The sequence below is a fragment of the Ciona robusta genome, unplaced genomic scaffold (assembly GCF_009617815.1).
Source record: "Ciona robusta unplaced genomic scaffold, ASM961781v2 AP042776.1".
Taxonomy (NCBI): domain Eukaryota; kingdom Metazoa; phylum Chordata; class Ascidiacea; order Phlebobranchia; family Cionidae; genus Ciona; species Ciona robusta.
This window is the reverse complement of record NW_028323155.1, coordinates 25001-30000: the sequence shown is the minus strand read 5'-3', so window position 1 is coordinate 30000 and position 5000 is coordinate 25001. Positions and strand designations below refer to the sequence as shown.

The window sequence follows — 5000 nt, the reverse complement described above, 5'->3', positions numbered from 1 at the left end:
TTTTTTCAAAGGCTATTTTCGTGACTTATTTTTTCTTCATTTTCGGGACTTAGTTTTTTTTTTTTATTTTCGGGACTTAGTTTTTTTTTCATTTTCGGACTTATATTTTTTTTTCAAAGTTCATTTTTTGGAACTTGTTTTTTTTTTTAAAGGCTATTTTCGGGACTTAGTTTTTTTTCAAATGCAAATTTCGGGCCTTTTTTTAAATGGCAATTTTTGAGATTTTTTTTTTATTTTCGGGACTTAGTTTTTTTTTTTTCGGGACTTAGATTTTTTCTTCATTTTCGGGACTTAGTTTTTTTCTGTTTTTGGGACTTAGTTTTTTTTCAAATGCAAATTTCGGGCCTTTTTTGTAAATGGCAATTTTTGAGATTTTTTTTTTCATTTTCGGGACTTGGTTTTTTTTTCTAAGGCTGTTTTTGGAACTTAGCTTTTCTTTTATTTTCGGGACTTAGTTTTTTTTCCAAGGCATTTTTTGGGACTTTGTTTTTTTTCAAGTTATATTTCGGAACTATGTTTTTTTTTAAAGGCTATTTTCAGGAGGTAGTTTTTTTAAAGTGACCTAATACTGTTTCATACATGATTACGTATTAAATGCCATGCTTACCATCTTATTCCAAGCAAAAAAAATGAAAAATTTCAATTTTTGAGACATTTTGATTTTTCTTAGTTTTTAATGAAAAAATAGTAATATTGAAAAAAAATGATAAAATTTTCATGCTAAACTGTTTTAAACATCATTACCTATCCAAAACAAAGATTACGGGCATTACCAGCTTATTTCCAGCAAAAAAATGAAAAAAGTCATTTTTTAAGAAATTTTTTTTTTTTTTAAGTTTTTAATAAAAAATTAGTAATTTAAAAAAAAAATGTTAAAATTTTAACACTAAACAATTTTAAACATCATTACTTAACCAAAGCCATGCTAACAGGCCTATTTTCAGAAAAAAAAAAACGTGCCAGAAAAGTTATAACATATATCATATGAGTTACATATATGTTACTTACCGTTAAAGGCGTAACTTTAAATTTTGTTACTTGACCTTTCAGGACGTTGACACATAGAATAACTGGCTTGTGGCAGCCAAGCGTTCATAGCGACGTTGCTTTTTGATCCTTCGATGTCGGCTCTTCCTATCATTGTGAAGCAGAATTCACCAAGCGTTGGATTGTTCACCCACTAATAGGGAACGTGAGCTGGGTTTAGACCGTCGTGAGACAGGTTAGTTTTACCCTACTGATGAAGTGTTGTTGCGACAGTAATCCTGCTCAGTACGAGAGGAACCGCAGATTCAGACATTTGGTTCATGTGCTTGGCTGATAAGCCAATGGTGCGAAGCTACCATCTGAGGGATTATGACTGAACGCCTCTAAGTCAGAATCCCGCCTGGAAAGCGACGATGCGTTCGTGCCTCGGCCTCGAGAGGCAAAGTTAGTCGGCCCGAAGGGTCGTCGGTAGAGCCCATATCCGAACGAAGAGTCCGCGGCAAGCGTCGGACTCGCAGTCGGTTGATCCTCCTGCTCGAATGGCGGGGTGCTAAATCATTCGCAAACGACCTAGTTGAAGATCGGGGTGTCGTGATCATTAGAGCAGTAATCTCACTGCGATCTGTTGAGAGTAAGCCTCAAGATCTATCGGTTTGTCCGGCCAGTAGCTCGGACGAAAGAGGGAGTAGCCTTTCGGGGTTGCTCTTTTTTTTCCCAAGGGCTATTTTCGGGACTTCGTTTTTTTTTCAAAGGCTATTTTCGGGACTTCGTTTTTTTTTCAAAGGCTATTTTCGGGACTTTTTTTTTTTTTCAAAGGCTATATTCGGGACTTTTTTTTTTTCTCAAAGGCTATTTTCGGGACTTTTTTTTTTTTTCAAAGGCTATTTTCGGGACTTCGTTTTTTTTTCAAAGGCTATTTTCGGGACTTCGTTTTTTTTTTCAAAGGCTATTTTCGGGACTTTTTTTTTTTTTCAAAGGCTATTTTCGGGACTTCGTTTTTTTTTCAAAGGCTATTTTCGGGACTTTTTTTTTTTTTCAAAGGCTATTTTCGGGACTTTTTTTTTTTTTCAAAGGCTATTTTCGGGACTTCGTTTTTTTTTCAAAGGCTATTTTCGGTTTTTTCAAAGGCTATTTTCGGGACTTTTTTTTTTCTCAAAGGCTATTTTCGGGACTTTTTTTTTTTTTCAAAGGCTATTTTCGGTTTTTTCAAAGGCTATTTTCGGGACTTTTTTTTTTTCTCAAAGGCTATTTTCGGGACTTTTTTTTTTTTCAAAGGCTATTTTCGGGACTTCGTTTTTTTTTCAAAGGCTATTTTCGGGACTTTTTTTTTTTTTCAAAGGCTATTTTCGGGACTTTTTTTTTTTTCAAAGGCTATTTTCGGGACTTCGTTTTTTTTTCAAAGGCTATTTTCGGTTTTTTCAAAGGCTATTTTCGGGACTTTTTTTTTTTTCAAAGGCTATTTTCGGGACTTTTTTTTTTTTTTCAAAGACTATATTCGGGACTTTTTTTTTTTTTCAAAGGCTATTTTCGGGACTTTTTTTTTTTTTCAAAGGCTATTTTCGGGACTTTTTTTTTTTCAAAGGCTATTTTCGGGACTTCGTTTTTTTTTCAAAGGCTATTTTCGGGACTTTTTTTTTTTTTTCAAAGGCTATTTTCGGGACTTTTTTTTTTTTTTCAAAGGCTATTTTCGGGACTTTTTTTTTTTTCAAAGGCTATTTTCGGGACTTCGTTTTTTTTTCAAAGGCTATTTTCGGTTTTTTCAAAGGCTATTTTCGGGACTTCGTTTTTTTTTCAAAGGCTATTTTCGGGACTTTTTTTTTATTCAAAGGCTATTTTCGGGACTTTTTTTTTTTTTCAAAGGCTATTTTCGGGACTTCGTTTTTTTTCAAAGGCTATTTTCGGGACTTTTTTTTTTTTTCAAAGGCTATTTTCGGGACTTTTTTTTTTTTTAAAGGCTATTTTCGGGACTTTTTTTTTTTTTCAAAGGCTATTTTCGGGACTTTTTTTTTATTCAAAGGCTATTTTCGGGACTTTTTTTTTTTTTCAAAGGCTATTTTCGGGACTTCGTTTTTTTTCAAAGGCTATTTTCGGGACTTTTTTTTTTTCAAAGGCTATTTTCGGGACTTTTTTTTTTCAAAGGCTATTTTCGAGACCATTTTGACTCCTGACCCGTGACCTATGACCTCTGACCTCTGACCTCTGACCTCTGACCCCAGGTTGTGCGGATTGACCCTGAGGTTGATAGTCGACCGTTTGCAGATTCGACCTTGGTAGGTGAAATGTCACTGGCAAAGTATCCAACCAACGACAGGCTTAAGCAATCGTTGCTCTCTTGTTTAAGCTTGACCTCTGACCCCTGACCCCAGTAGTCGACCTTGAGTTCGGAGGTCGACCGATAGTCCATTCGACCTTGGTAGGTAAAATGTCACTTACTAAATATCGAACCAACGACAGGCTTAAGCAATCGTTGCTCTCTTGTTTAAACTTGACCTCCGACCCCTGACTCCTGACCTCATTGGTCGACCTTAAGATCGAAGGTTGACCGATTGCCGACCCGACCATGCTAGGTCGTTTAAAACTAAGCTAAAACGTTAGCCCGACGTCGGGCTTCGTTGTGGTGGAAGCTGTTCGCCCCTGGCCGTTGTACAATTGCGCCGGGCTTCCCGAGCTCTCCGCGGGGTGCCGAGGTGCCCCTTGCCGCGGAGCCAGATCCCCGAGGTCGTGATCGAAGTCGCTCGGTCGGAGGTCGACCGATTGCCGACCCGACCATCCTAGGTCGTTTTACACTGAGCGAAAACGTCGGCCCGACGTATTGCTTCGTTCTGTCCGCCTCCGGCCGTTGTACAATTGCGCCGGGCTTCCCGAGCTCTCCGCGGGGTGCCGAGGTGCCCCTTGCCGCGGAGCCAGATCCCCGAGGTCGTGATCGAAGTCGCTCGGTCGGAGGTCGACCGATTGCCGACCCGACCATCCTAGGTCGTTTTACACTGAGCGAAAACGTCGGCCTGACGTATTGCTTCGTTGTGGTGGAAGCTGTCCGCCTCCGGCCGTTGTACAATTGCGCCGGGCTTCCCGAGCTCTCCGCGGGGTGCCGAGGTGCCCCTTGCCGCGGAGCCAGATCCCCGAGGTCGTGATCGAAGTCGCTCGGGCGGAGGTCGACCGATTGCCGACCCGACCATCCTAGGTCGTTTTACACTGAGCGAAAACGTCGGCCCGACGTATTGCTTCGTTGTGGTGGAAGCTGTCCGCCTCCGGCCGTTGTACAATTGCGCCGGGCTTCCCGAGCTCTCCGCGGGGTGCCGGGGTGCCCCTTGCCGCGGAGCCAGATCCCCGAGGTCGTGATCGAAGTCGCTCGGGCGGAGGTCGACCGATTGCCGACCCGACCATGCTAGGTTGTTTTACACTGAGCGAAAACGTCGGCCCGACGTATGGCTTCGTTCTGGTGGAAGCTGTCCGCCTCCGGCCGTTGTACAATTGCGCCGGGCTTCCCGAGCTCTCCGCGGGGTGCCGAGGTGCCCCTTGCCGCGGAGCCAGATCCCCGAGGTCGTGATCGAAGTCGCTCGGTCGGAGGTCGACCGATTGCCGACCCGACCATCCTAGGTCGTTTTACACTGAGCGAAAACGTCGGCCCGACGTATTGCTTCGTTGTGGTGGAAGCTGTCCGCCTCCGGCCGTTGTACAATTGCGCAGGGCTTCCCGAGCTCTCCGCGGGGTGCCGAGGTGCCCCTTGCCGCGGAGCCAGATCCCCGAGGTCGTGATCGAAGTCGCTCGGGCGGAGGTCGACCGATTGCCGGCCCACCAGGCTAGGTTGTTTTACACCATGGTAAAATGTTGGCCCGACGTCGGGCTTCGTTGTCGTGGAAGCTGTTCGCCCCCGGCCGTTGTAGAATTGCGCCGGGCTTCCCGAGCTCTCTGCGGGGTGCCGAGGTGCCCCTTGCCGCGGAGCCAGCACAGGAGGTCGATCCCCGCGGGTGGCCTGCGCGGCTGTCGGGCTCCACTGCGGGAGGTGGTGTAGG

The 5000-nt window shown here is 43.8% G+C and overlaps 1 pseudogene; it reads left to right on the top strand.

Moving 5' to 3' along the window:
• The window catches only part of LOC149722321 (large subunit ribosomal RNA), a 7402-nt pseudogene extending 5758 nt beyond the window's left edge, over positions 1-1644 (top strand).
• The last annotated feature ends 3356 nt before the right edge of the window (positions 1645-5000 follow it).